The sequence below is a fragment of the Macaca nemestrina genome, chromosome X (genome assembly GCF_043159975.1).
Source record: "Macaca nemestrina isolate mMacNem1 chromosome X, mMacNem.hap1, whole genome shotgun sequence".
Taxonomy (NCBI): Eukaryota; Metazoa; Chordata; class Mammalia; order Primates; family Cercopithecidae; genus Macaca; species Macaca nemestrina.
In genome coordinates this window covers 157,195,085-157,208,557 of record NC_092145.1, presented here as the reverse complement: position 1 = coordinate 157,208,557, position 13,473 = coordinate 157,195,085, and the positions used below count along the sequence as shown (strand labels likewise).

Below are 13,473 nucleotides of genomic sequence, written 5' to 3'. Positions count from 1 at the left end.
AACAAAGCAAGATCACATCTCTACAAAAAAATTAAAATTTAGGGCCAGGTGTGGTGGCTCATGCCTGTAATCCCAGCACTTTGGGAGGCCAAGGTGGGTGGATCACGAGGTCAGGAGATCGAGACCATCCTGGCTAACACGGTGAAACCCCGTCTCTACTAAAAATACAAAGTATTAGCCAGGCGTGGCGGTGGGCGCCTGTAGTCCCAGCTACTTGGGAGGCTGAGGCAGGAGAATGGCGTGAACCTGGGAGGCAGAGCTTGCAGTGAGCCGAGATCACACCACTACACTCCAGCCTGGGGGACAGAGCGAAACTCTGCCTCAAAAAAAAAAAAAAAAAAAATTAAAAGTTAGGTGGTCATGGTGATGTGCACCTATACTCCTATCTACTTGAGAGACAGAGGTAGCAGAATCACTTGTGCCCAGGAGTTCAAGATCAGCCTGGGCAACATAGCAAGACCTCCAAAATTTAAAAATTAGCCAGGCTTGGTGGTGCAGGCCTGTAGTCCCAGCTACCTGGGAGGCTGAAGTGGGAGGATAACTTGGGCCCAGGAGAATGAGGGTGCAGTGAACTACGATGGCACCACTGCACTCCATCCTGGGCAACAGAGAAAGGCCCTGTCTTTAAAAAAAAAAAAACTAGAGATGGGGTCTCACTAAGATGCCCAGGTTGGTCTCAAACTCCTGGCCTCAAGCAATCCTCTCGCCTCAGCCTCTGACAGTGGTGAGATTATAGGCATGAGCCACCGCGCCCTGCCTATTTTCACATTAGGTTTGGGCTGATACAGGAGGAAGGGGTGAGTCCAGCAGAGATGGGAAATCAATGGAGAGCGGGGGAGGGCATCTAGATAAGCTATGGTGGCTTCTGTGAAGACAGCATTGACGTGGATGGGCTCTGGAGATGCGTTTTAGAATTGGAAAGGGGCAAGGCATGGTGGTGTGCACCTGTAATCCTAGCTACTTAGGAGGCCAAGGCAGGAGAATCATTTGAAACTACGAGTTTGAGACCAGCCTGAGCAACACAGTGAGATCCTCTCCCTACAAAAAAAAAAAAATTTAATTAGCTGGACATAGTGGTACGCATGTGTGGTCCCAGCTACTTGGGTGGCTGAGGTGGGATCTCTTGAGCCCAGAAGGTCAAGGACGCAGTGAGCCATGACTGCACCATTGCACTCCAGCCTGGATGAGAGAGCAAGACCACATCTCTTTTTTAAAAAAAAAAAAAAAAATTAAAAGGGCAGGACTCAGGATTACAGTGAATGCAGTCAAAGAAAAGGAATAAAAAATGGTTCCTAGGTGAGCCCCAAGAGCTGGAAGGAACACTTCCGAAATGGGGAAGTGCAGATGAGGAACTGACTAGGGCTGAGGGGCAAGGAGGAAGAGCAGGAACTCACTTTTGGTGAGAGGCATCTGAGCAGAAGGCTCAGAGGGTGGTGAAGTGGGCACACACGTGTAGCTTGGCAGGCTGAAGGCTTGGGTTGGCAGCAGCGCTTGGGAATCTGGAGACCAGCAAGACAGCGAATGCAAATACAGAGCAAGAGGAATGAGAGGGCAGAGGCGCTCCTGTTTCCCACTGCGGGGTCCAAGGAAACGTCACCAGGAAGTGCGTGCCCACAGGCACACAGCCTTGCTCCTAGGGTCACATCCACCCTCCCATCCTCTGCAACTCTGCCTTGCACAGCTGAGCTCCTCTCGACGAGAAAGTGAGGTCACCCCCCTGCCGCATGCACTGGAAGGCCTCCTCCGCACCAGCAGCACATCCACGGCCCCTTTCCTCCACTTCCACACCATCTGTTGTTTTCTTACTGTTTTGTTTTTTTCCTGGATAGGGTCTCACTCTGTTGTTGCACAGGATGGAGTGTGGCGGTGCGATCATAGGTCACTGCAGCCTTCAACTCCTGAGCTCCAGCAATTCTCCCACCTCAGCCTCCTGAAGACCTGTGACTACAGGCATGCAACACCATCCCTCGTTATTTCTTTGAGCTTTTTGTAGAGACAGGGTCTCGCTATATTGCCCAGGCTGGTCTAAAACTCCTGGGCTCAAGCGATCCTCCTGCCTGGGTCTCTCAAAGTGCTGGGATTATAGGCGTGGGCCACCATGCCTGGATTTTTTTGAGTTTTTATAACCGCCATTCCAATAGATGACTGGATAAAGAAAATTTAGTATATAAAAGCCACAGAAAATGTAGTATATCAACATCACCATCAAAAATAATATCATGTCTTTTGCAACGACAGGGATGGAACTGGAAACCACTATCCTAAGTAAAATAACTGAGACACAAAGTCAAATACCACATAGTCTCGCTCAAAAGTGAGAACTCAACAGTGGGTCCACATGGACATAGAAATGGAAATAACAGATACGGGGACTCCCAAAAGGGAAACGTTGGGAAGGGGTTGAGGGCCGAGAAATTACCTATCGGGTACAATGTTCATTATTTGGGTAAGGGGTACACTAGAAGCCCAAAGCTCACCATGACACGATACACCCATGTACCAAACATCCACGTGTGCCCCTGAATGTCTAAAAATCAACAACAACAATAATACTACAACTTCTCTTCCTCAAAATACCCCAGAGGGATCTCCAAGAAAACAAGAGACAAAAATGATGCATACTCTAGTGGCAGGAGGCCAAAACTGCATGGGGCACGTGTGCGTGTGTGCATGCATGCATATATGTGTGTGTGCATGTGCACATGTGTGTGTGCGTGTGTGTGAGGGGGCTTTTTTAACACAAAGAAAAGTACAGAAGGATCCACACTAGGCTGTCAAATAGTTACCTGGCAATGAGGGAGGGTGAGTGGAAGAAAGGAAAACTTGAGGCAAGCCTCAAGAAAAATACATAACTAAAAACACTGCACAGGCGCCCTGCATCAGTGGGAAAGGCATCTAATTATAATACTAAAAATATATTTGAGGGGCCCGGGTGGTGGCTCACGCCTGTAATCCCAGCACTTTGGGAGGCCCAGGCGGGTAGATCACCTGAGGTCAGAAATTCCAGATCCGTCCGGTCAGCTAGGCGAAAACCTGTATTTACTAAAAATACAAAATTAGCTGGGGGTGGTGGTACATGCCTGTAATCGCAGCTAGTTAGGAGGCTGAGGTGGAAGAATCGCTTGAATCCAGGAGGCAGAGGTTGCAGTGACCCAAGATTGCACCGCTGCCCTCCATCCTGGGTGACAGAGGGAGACTCCATCTCAAACAACAACAAAATTAAAACAATGTATCCAAGCAGCTGAAAGCAGGCAATGGAACAGATATTTGCGGAATGGTGTTCAGAGCAGCATTATTCACTACAGCCAAGAGGTGGAAGGCACCCCAGTGTCCATGGATGAATGAATGGATAAACACAACATGCTGTATCCTCTACACGATGGGCTACTACCCAGGCTTAGAAAGCAGGGAAATTCCTTTCTACAGGATGGGGGAATCTGAAGGACATTACGGTAACTGAAAGAAGCCAGCCACAAAAGGACAAACGCTGTAGGATTCTGCCTATATAAGGTTCCTAGATCACCAAATTCACAGAGCAGAGAGTACAAGGGAGGTTGCCAGGGCGGGGCTGGAGGGAGGGGCACTAGGGCGTGTCTCATGAGGACAGAGTTTCAGCTGGGGAAGATGAAAAGGAGTTCTGGAGATGGATGGGGATGGGGGGCAGTTGCATTGAAACATGAATGTGCTCCATGCCACTAAACCATGCTTTTTTTTTTTTTTTTTTTTTTCTGAGACAGAGTCTTACTCTGTTGCCCAGGATAAAGTGCAGCGACACAATCTCAGCTCACTACAACCTCCGCCTCCCGGGTTGAAGTGATCGTCCCGCTTCAGCCTCCCGAGTAGTGAACTGTACACTTTTTTTTTTTTCCCTGAGATGGAGTCTTGCTCAGTACCCCAGGCTGGAGTGCAGTGGCGCGATCTCAGCTCACTGCAAGCTCTGCCTCCCGGGTTCACACCATTCTCCTGCCTCAGCCTCCCAAGTAGCTGGGACTATAGGTGCCCGCCACCATGCCTGGCTAACTTTTGGTATTTTTAGTAGAGACGGGGTTTCACCATGTTAGCCAGGATGGTCTCGATCTCCTGACCTCGTGACCTGCCCACCTCAGCCTCCCAAAGTGCTAGAATTACAGGCATGAGCCACTGTGCCGGCCATGAACTGCACATTTTAAAAATGGTTAAAATGAGGCTGGGCATGGACGCTCATGCCTGTAATCTCAGCACTTTGAGAGGCCAAGGCAGGAGGATTGAGTGAGGTCAGGAGTTTGAGAACAGCCTGGGCAACAAAGCAAGATCACATCTTTGCCAAAAATTTAAAAATTAACTGGGCATGGTGGCATCTGCCTGTAGTCCCAGCTTTACTTGGGAGCCTGAGGGAGGAGGACTGCTTGAGCCTGGCAGTTGGAGACCAGCCTGTGCAACACGGCAAGACCCTGTCTCTACCAAAAATTTAAAAATTAGCCAGGCATGGTAGTGCGCACCCAGAGTCCTAGTTACTTGGGAGGCTGAGGAGGTTGAGGCTGCAGTGGGCCATGACTGCACCAGTGCACTGCGGCCTGGGCAACAGAGCAAGAACTCATTTCTTTTAAAAAAAAAAAAAAAAAGGAAGTTAAAATAGTAAAATGTAAAATGTTATGTGATATATGTTAACAAAATAAAAAAAATTAAATTTTAAAGAATGTTTTCCAGCATAGAGCTCAATCTATGCATCTATGAATGGGGGGGAACGTCAACATAAAGAAAGGGTCAATGTCATCGACAATGACTGAGACAAGGGAGGTTTCCCAGTCCCCTCTCCCTCCTCGCCAGTGACCTCGGCTGAGCTGCTCTGTCCTCATCTTTAGCTGACAGCAGCACTTTCCATCTGCAAAGCTGATCTGCTGTCTTTTATTTGCAGGGTCTGTGGGGATGGCTTCTCCTCTAAGGGATTTTTTCGCTTCTGCTTTTGTTTTTATGAACAGGCAAATCAGCCTCACTAATTTGGAGACGCCTAATACAGAAGTTGGTCCTCCTCCCTCCAGAGGTTGCCATAAAGCTGGGCTTTTGTCGTGAGAAGAAAATGAGCCGTCGTCATCCCATCTCCTCCAACATCTCTCTATGCCACGCAAGGCTCCGGAACAGTTCTACTTTCCGACCTGGCTCCACTGCAACTAGCCCTTAAACAAGGGGACCTAGCAGCCCTAGGTGGCTCCGTCCACCTGTGGCTTCCTCCCTCCAAGGACCCTGCCTCAGGCGCTCTTCTGAGACAGTTGCCTGCAGATGTTTTGCCCTCAGTTTCCCAAATTGGAATGCACTGTCCCTCCTTGGATTTCCTCAATGTCCAGCAGCCCAAATGCACAGCTGAGCCAGAGCCAGTCCTTCCTCACATCCCAGTCCCCACGGCAGTCTTCTACACATCTGAGCTCACTGCATTCCTGTGTCCACCTCCTGGCTGAACCCAGATTTGAATTTCTCCCCTATGTCCTTCCTGCCCCCGAAGTGACCCATGGCTTCCGTGTCACTCCCTGTCTAGAATGATTTTCCACCACCTACCCCTTTCAGTCAATAAACCCCTACTCCTCCTGCAAAATTCTCCTTAGGTGTCCATTTCATCTTCACCCCCTACCTCTTGCCCTCCAAAGCTGGTAAGGCCCCTTTTCCACTATCGCTGGGACTCTTCTCAGCCTGCGCAGGCACCGGAAGGCATCAAACGGCAAACTCTATTCAGAAGACACTACAATTGCATTCTCTTGCAAGAATTTAAACCTCCCTTTTCATACATAGAAAAAGGGAATGAAGGTAAGAAATAATAAAAAAGAAAAATATAGATAATAAAATAAGCCTCCCTTTTTGAAGCGTCTGCTTTGCCCCAAATACTAAACATGCAATGTATCATTTTTTGGCCAAAGAAGAGGAAGAGAAGATCCAGGAGCTGCCTGCCTTCACTCTGGTCTCTATGCTTTGCAGGCAGTGATGACAGAGCAAGAAGCGCTATTTCTAGATTTTTGCTTTTAAAATTCAAATAGAGAACAAAAAAAATAAATAAATAAAAGGAGAGAACATGGTGTTCTTTCTTCCTGAACTCTCAGGAAAACAAAGGAACGATTTTACTCCTACCCCCAACAAGTACCAGTGACGACGGGACCACACTCAAGTTTGCAGACTTTAAAAAAAGATGTTTCCAAGAGATGCATCCACCCTCCCTGAAGAAGAGGTGCTGGCATGAACTCCTCTCCATGGAGAAGCGAGCGGTCGTCCAGGAACTAGAAGGATGTGGCCCGGAGTGGAGAGACCTCTTCCCTTCCAAGTTCTGTAGAAGAAAGCTGGCTAAGCCCTGCAACCACAGACCAAACTCACTGGCTTGGCTCAGCTGCTGTGCCATAGATAATACGGCACTGGAACCACAGTTTGGCCCATAAGCCAATCAATCATGACAGAAGAGTGGGGCTACAGGCTCAGGGGCTGGGGCAGAAAAGGGAGAAAGGGACTCCACACGCACAGGTAGTTATCTGTCTGTGCATCCGCTACAGTGGGTGTCAACGGGGCTGATTCTGCTCCCGACAATAAACACAGGACAATGTCTGGAGACATCTTTGGCTGTCACACTGGAGTGGGGGTGCTAGAGGCATCTGGTGGGTGGAGCCCAGAGACACGGCTCAGCACCCTACAGCGCACAGGATGGCCCCACCACAGAGAATCCTCCAGCCCCAAATGTCAGCAGTGCTGAGGTTGAGAAACTCTACTAATACGTTCCATCATCAATCTATCAATCAATTACCTATCTATCTCAATATCTATCAACCATCTACCATGTATAGCTACCAGTTATCTATCAATCAGCTATCATCTATAGCTATCATCTATCAATCACCGATCTCAATATCTATCAATCACCTATAATCTATAGCTATCATCTACCTCAGTATCTGTCATCTATCAAATATCTGTCTCAATACTGATCTCTATCCATCCATCCATCCATTCATCCATCCATCCATCCATCAACGATCTGTCAGAGTGGTTCACAACCGGGGATAACTTTTTGTCCCCCCATAAGGGAAACTTAGCAGTATCTAGAGACGTCTTTAGACACTCGTCACAGATGGGATTGGTGCTCTTGGCATCTGCTGGGTGGAGTCCAGGGACGCTGCTCAACACCCTACAGTGCACCGGATGCCCCACTACACAGTCCTCCATGATCCTGCCCCATGTGTCAGCACTGCTGAGGCTGAGAAACTGTCTTTTAGCATGAGAGCTCTGTCTATATGCAATCAGTCATTAATCTATCAATCAATCACCTACCCATCTCAGTATCTATCATCTATAACTGTCTCTATTAATATCTATTATCACCTATCTTAATATCATCTATTAGCTCCCCATCATCTATCTGTTCACCTATCAATCACCCATCACTTACACCTATCTTAATATCTATTACCTATCACCTATCCATCTCAACATATGCTTACCTATCGTATCCATCATCTCTCTGTCGGTAGTCTGCCATCACAGTGGTTCACTGGTGGAGAAAACTTTGCCCTCCCTCCCTGAAGGAACACTTGGTTACGTATGGAGACATGTCTGCTTTTCATAACTGAGGTTGCTGCTCCTGGTCCCTGGTGGGTGGAGCCCAGGGACACTCCCCAACACCCTGCAGTGTGCAGGATGGCCCCACCCCAGAGACTCCTCCAGCCATAATGGTGAGGCACCTCCACTTAAAGTCCTTGTTTTATACTTTCATCAAGAAGTCCAAGGCCTAAAACTGCCAGTATGGAAAGCAGATGTTGAGCAAGGCAACTTACATTTAGAAGAGAAGCTGCACAGCTGGGAGGATGAAATTCATTCTTCACAGAGGATCTAGGATTCTCCTCTAAGACATGCTCCTCATTATGCAACGTTGGACACCCTCCAGCATCTTATCCATGGGGCTGGCCAGACCCAGCGTGCTCTCTCGTGTTATATACAGGGAATGCCAAGTGCCTGAATGCACTGGATCAACTTTAATCCAGTTCTTAAAGCCACTTGGTCCCTGAAGTGTTAATGCACAGAAAAAGCAAAATGCTATAGCAGGTTATCATAATACTGCAGGGCACTGAAAGATCAATTCTCAGTAAGTCACTAAGGAGGTCTCATGGGCTAAGTTACATCACCCTCTCCAAGTCCATATTGTTTTTTGGATTCTTTTTTGAGACAGGGTCTTTCTCTGTCCCCCAGGCTGGAGTACAGTGGCACAATCTCGGCTCACTGCAACCTCCGCCTCCCAGGCTCAAGTGATCCTCCCACCTCAGCTTCCTGAGTAGCGGGGACTACAGGCACCCCCACCACACCCAGCTAATTCTTGTATTTTTTGTAGAGACAGGGTCTTGCCATGTTGCCCAGGCTGGTCTCAAACTTCTGGGCGCAAGGGACACTCCCACCTCAGCTTCCTAAAATGCTGGGATTATAAGTGTGAGTCAACATGCCCAAGTGGCAAACTCATTTTCTGTAATTTTTTGGGAAAAGTCACCTGTAAACTGCTATCACCATTAAGTCTTTAAAGGCTCATTGTTGACAATCATTTCTCTAGATCCAAAACTTTTCACAAGAGCTGTGGACTTCAGGGCCTGCCTTGTTTTCTGCACTATTTCAAAATCAAAGAAATGTTTTGCTTTGTTTTGTTTTGTTTTGTTGTTGAGACGAAGTCTCGCTCTGTCACCCAGGCTGGAGTGCAGTGGCACGATCTTGGCTCACTGCAAACTCTGCCTCCCAGGCTCAAGAGATTCTAGTGTCCCGGCCTCCCAAGTAGCTGGGTTATAGACGTGCGCCACCATGCCCAGTTAATTTTTGTATTTTTAGTAGAGACAGGGTTTCCCCACATTGGCCAGGCTAGAATTTTCTTTTTATTTTTTTTCCTTAAGAGACAAGATCTCACTATGTTGCCCAGGCTGGTCTGGAACTCCTGGTCTCAAGTGATCCTCCCGCCTTGGCCTCCAAAAACGCAGGGATTACAGGTGTGAGCCATTGAGCTCAGCCCCAAATCAGAGAATTCTGAAATGAGTTCCTGCCACGTCTTCCCAAAACACTGAATGAAATCTTCCCAAGAATAATATCAACAGTGGCCTTAAATTCCACGTAGACTTTAAATGATGAGGAAAAATTCATGCTTTTTGGCAACACCACCAGGCGGACCTGACATACAAATAACAGCTCACATTCGACTATAACCAGCACTCAGAGGAGCCGGTGAGCTGTACAGGCAAAGGACAATTCATGAAGCATCCAAAATGTCCTCTTCAAAAGCTATCATGGTGCAGAGAAATTTCACTCCTTAAAAGACTGAAATAGGCCAGGCACGGTGGCTCGCATCTGTAATCTCAGCATGTTGGGAGGCCGAGGTGGGAAGATCATTTGAGCCCAGGAGTTTGAGACCAGCCTGGGCAGCAAAGTGAGACCCCGTCTCTACAGAAAATTTTAAAATGGGGCAGGTGTGGTGGTGCACATCTGTAATCCCAGCATGCCAGGAGGCCAAGGCAAGTGGATTGCTTGCAGCCTAAAGTTCAAGACCAACCTGGGCAACATAGCAAGACCCTGTTCATAGAAAACAAACAAAAACATTATCTTCACCAAAGAGATTGTGAAAAACATATACATATATTTTTTAAAAATTAAAAATAAAAACATTAGCAGGGTGTAGTGGTGGGTGCCTATAGTCCCAGCTACTCTGCAGGCTAAGGCAGGAGGATGGCTTAAGCCCGGGAGGTTGGGGCTGCAGTGAGCCGTGATTGCGCCACTGCACTCCAAGATGGGCCACAGAGCAAAACCCTGTCTCTAAATTTAAATCTATATATATATACTTTTTTTATATATAAAAGATAAAAATAAACCAACATAGGTAACTTTGGACAGAATTTCTAAAGTTTCTAGGGCTTTATATGAGACTTAAGAAACGTAAATGACTTTGTTCCTTAATTGAAAGTAGGGAACATCAAAATCAGAATCCATGTCCCTGCAGGAATCCACCTTATCTGCTAAGGAAAACAGTCGTGAGCTATCCTGGCTTGAAGAAAGGAGCACTATCTAACTAAAGCTCTGTTCTGCAAGCTCCTCCCTATTTTTTAACTTGCGGGTGTTCAAGAATTCCGTCCTGGGGAATTCTCTCACTTGCACACCCCACCCACTCTCATGTCCCTGCGGTTCTTCTGTGGGATTTTAGATTTGCGAACTGTAGAGTACTCAGGAGCCCATCGCCTAGGCTGCTGTCCTGCTCCAGGAGGCGCAGGGGGTGTGTGTGAGTTCCTCAGGGCTATCATTAACAAAGTACCACAAACTGAGGGTTGGGGTGGGGGGATGCGGCAGACAACAGACATGCATTCTCAGTCCAGGTACAGTGGCTGACACCTGCAATCCCAGCACTTTGGGAGGTTGAGGCAGGAGGAGAGATTCAGGCCAAGAGTTTGAGACCAGCCTGGGCAACACAGCAAGACCTCATCCTACAAAAACTTTTAAAAGTTAGTGAGGCGTGGGGGCACATACCTGTAGTCTCAGCTAGTTGGGAGGCGGTAGAGGCTGCAGTGGTCCATGACTGTGCCACTGAATTCCAGCCTGGGCAAGAAGGAGTGAGACCCCATCAAGAAAGAAAGAGAAATGAAGAAAGGAAGGGAAGAAGGGAGGGAAAGAAAGAGAGAGAAAAGGAGAGAGAGAGAGAGAGAAGAGAGGAGAGGAGAGGAGAGGAGAGAGAAAGAGAGAGAAGGGAGGGAGGGAGGGAGGGAAGAAAAGAAAAAAAAGAATAGAAAAGAGAAAGAAAGAATAGTGAAACCCTGTCTCCACTAAAAATACAAAAGTGAGCTGGGCATTGTGGTGCGGGCCTGTAGTCCCAGCTACTCGGGAGGCTGAGGCAGGAGAATCGCTGGAACTTGGGAGGTGGAGGCTGCAGTGAGCCGAGATTGCACCATTGCACTCCAGCCTGGGTGACAGGGCAAGACTCTGTCTCAAAAAAAAAAAAGGAAAAGGAAAAGGAAAGGAAGAAAGAAAAGAAAGGTATTCTCTCATGACTTTGGAGCCCCAAATCCAAAGTTCAGCATGATGGTGTTGGTGGGGTTGGTTCTTCTGCAGGCTCTGATGGAGAATCTGTCCCTGGCCTCTCTCCCAGGTTCTGGGAGTAGCCGGCAATCCTTGGAGTCCCCTGGCTTGGAGATGCACCATTCCTCCACCCTCTAATTCTATCCTCACAAGGTGTCCTCCTCTCGGTGTTCGGCCGTCTCTGTGTCTGCGTCTCCTTCCTTTTCTCGTAAGGACACCAGTCACACAAGGTTAAAAGCACACCGTACAGCAGAATCAGTCCATCCTACTTGCATTTCATTGTTATTTTTTTTGTTTTGTTTTTATAAACAGGGTCTTGAGTGCAGTGGTGGCATCACAGCTCAATGCAGCCTCGAGCTCTTGGCCTTAAGCAATCCTCTTGCCTCATCCTTCCTAGTAGCTGGGAGCACAGGTGTGCACCACCACACCTGAATAATTGTTTAATCTTCTGTAGAAACTGAGTCTTGCTACGTTGCCCAGGCTGGTCTCAAACTCCTGGGCTCAAGTGATCCTTCCACCTCAGCCTCCCAAAGTGCTACAGTTACAGGCATGAGCCACTGTGCCTGGCCACTTGCATTTTAATTACATCTGCAAAGACCCTATTTCCAAATAGCATTCCAATTTCATTCACAGGAGTCGGGGTGAGGATTTCAACATATCTTTTCAGGAGACACAATTCGACCTTCAACAGGGTGGAATCCCCAGAATTGGAGCCCCTCACCCAAGATTTCAGGCACACCCCACAGTATCATGCTTAGGACACCTGCAAGCCACAGAAAAATGCAACAAAGCAAACGAGAAAGGGAAGGGTCCCACCTGCAAGCCCAGCCTTCAAAAGAACTCCTTTGTTTTTGTGAAACAGAGTCTCACTCTTGTCACCCAGGCAGGCATGCAGTGGCATGATCTCGGCTCACTGCAACCTCAGCCCCCCGGGTTCAAGCGATTCTCCTGCTTCTGCCTCCTGAATAGCTGGGAATACAGGTGTGCACCACCACACCCAGCTAATTTTTGTATTTTTAGCAGAGATGGGTTTTCACCGTGTTGGCCAGGCTAGTCTGAACTCCTGACCTCAGGTGATCCACCTGCCTCGGCCTCCCAAAGTGCTGGGATTACAGGTATGAGCCACCATGCCCATCCTCTGCATATGATTTTGTTCGAAGCTCAGGCAGCACTGGGTCCAGAGGAGAAGGCAGGTGCACTTGTTCCGGTACACACAAGGTGCTTCAATAATATGATGGGAGGCACCCTGTGTCCCGGGGACAGCAGGTGAATGAGGGAAAACAAGTAGGTGTTTCTTAGATGGGGGAAGTGAAGGACAATGATGAGAGCAAAGAAAGAGGCCGGTCAATGAAGGGTGGCCTGGGAGAAGCACCGGAGTGAGTGGGTAAACAGCACCTTCTACCTTCTCCTGCAGGGAGGTGCTGGCAGGAGGCCAGTCCATGAGGATATTGGTAGGAGGATGCCGCACTGCTGGGGCTTTATATGGGATACTTCAGGAGTTCCCTGAGAATGACCAGAGAGAGGCAGGTCATTGCAGAGGTACCTGGGAGGACTAGTGAGGCTATAAAGTGAGGAATGTCTTCAAGGGGAGCAAGGCTGGGAGAGAAAGATCAGGTAGGAGGGACGCCAGTACAGAAAATCAGGGCAGAGAGACGGGACCCAGATAAAGCAGAAGATGGATAGGTGGACAGGAGAGGCGTGGCAATAAGACGGCAGAGGGAAGACTTGGGGAATTGGATGGAAGGCATCCATGGAGGGAAAGGAGAGACACGCAGGACATCCTTGTCTAAGACACCTGGCTGGAAACGGAATTACCCTGCTGGAATGGTCTGAATATCTTGTGTCCTCCCAAATCCCTATGTTGGATCCTCACTGCCACGGTGATGGTGTTAGATGGTGGGTCCTTTGGGAGGTCATGAGGGTGGAGTCTCATGAATGGGATGAGTGCCCTTATAAAAGGGACCCCAGAGAGATCCCTCGCCCCTTCCACCATATGAGGACACAGCAAAAAGGCACCATCTATGAACCAGGGAGCGGGTCCTCACCAGACACTGAATCTGCCATGTCTTGATCTTGGGCTTTCCAGCCTCCAGAACCATGAAGCAAATGTCTGTTATTTGTAAATTACCGAGTCTAAGATCCTTTGTTATAGCAGCCCGAATGGACTCACACACCTACCCTAGGACATAAGACTGTTGTGTACCATCAGCTGGAAGGGTGTGGGCTGCATCTAAATGGGATATCTCTCATCCACAGTCAACCAGAAACCCACGAAACCTGAAGCCCAGCCCCGTCCAAAAGACTGTGGTCCCTTAAAAATCAACTTAACCAGTTCTCCAGAGAGCTATAGAAGCAGAACCCAAGGAGGTGAGGAGACAAAGATTCTTGCATCCTTTTCCAGGCAGAGATACTTGGCTCACCCAGGAGAGGAGCTAG

The 13,473-nt window shown here is 48.3% G+C and overlaps 1 protein-coding gene across 1 annotated transcript in view; it reads right to left on the bottom strand.

The window, feature by feature from the left end:
• LOC105478074 (protein kinase cAMP-dependent X-linked catalytic subunit) overlaps nt 1–13,473 on the bottom strand; it is a 122,325-nt gene that overhangs the window by 67,738 nt on the left and 41,114 nt on the right.